This window comes from Bison bison, unplaced genomic scaffold, assembly GCF_000754665.1.
Source record: "Bison bison bison isolate TAMUID 2011002044 unplaced genomic scaffold, Bison_UMD1.0 scf7180017846581, whole genome shotgun sequence".
In the NCBI taxonomy this organism is placed as follows: domain Eukaryota; kingdom Metazoa; phylum Chordata; class Mammalia; order Artiodactyla; family Bovidae; genus Bison; species Bison bison.
The window spans coordinates 11,254-12,052 of NW_011477154.1; the positions used below are offsets into that span (position 1 = coordinate 11,254).

A 799-nucleotide genomic window follows, 5' to 3' on the forward strand; every position below is an offset into this window, starting at 1 on the left:
ATTCCCTGGCAGGGATTGAACCTGGGCCCTCAGCAGTGAAAGTGCAGAGTCCTAACCACTGGACCACAGAGGAATTCCCAGGAGAAGACTGTTGCTAATTTTACATAGTGCTCCCAATTTTAGGAAGGCTGAGCTCTGAGTCGTCTGCTTTCACCAAATAGGAAAAATTTCCCTTAATTTGCTTGGAAACTCTAAGTCTATGTCCAGCACTGCCTCCACTGCTGAAAACACAAGCTGGTCTTTGTATCCGTTCTGATCCTGGAAAGATTGTTATTTTAAGTGTGTGTATGGGTGTTTGGGGTGCTGGGTAGAACAAATGAAAAGCTTGGTTGAAGTATGGGCACTTGGTCATCCCTGAATGCTTCTTTCTGATAGTGGCTGGATTTGTAATATATGTACTTCAATTTAGTATCTCCACTCAGGTTAGTGATGGGTGCATTGTCTTTGTTTGGGATCTTGCAGTAATAGTATAACCCAACATGTAATAAACTATATAGTCTCTATTACAGAAATGTACCCCAAAATGATATAATTAAAGAAGACAGAAATCTTTAGCTTATGAATAAAAGGATGAGCTTATTTGAATAAAATAAAGTGCTTTTTTATTAAAAAAAACTCCAAAAATATAGCATGCACTATGTCTATAGCCCTTTAATTTTTCCAATTCCATCATTATCAACTCGTTTACGCCTTGACTACAGGCAACTTGAAGAGAAAAGCTTTTGTTTTTTTATTTAATTGGCTAAGTTCGGCAACTACGGGAGAACCCATTGTGTGTGTTTACAATCTTATGATCAAT

General features: G+C 37.9%; 1 non-coding gene across 1 annotated transcript; it reads right to left on the reverse strand.

Annotated features, from left to right (window-relative positions):
- TRNAE-UUC lies at positions 1-73 on the reverse strand. Its single transcript has one exon. It is a non-coding gene; the product is annotated as a tRNA-Glu (tRNA).
- Between the last annotated feature and the right edge of the window lie 726 nt (positions 74-799).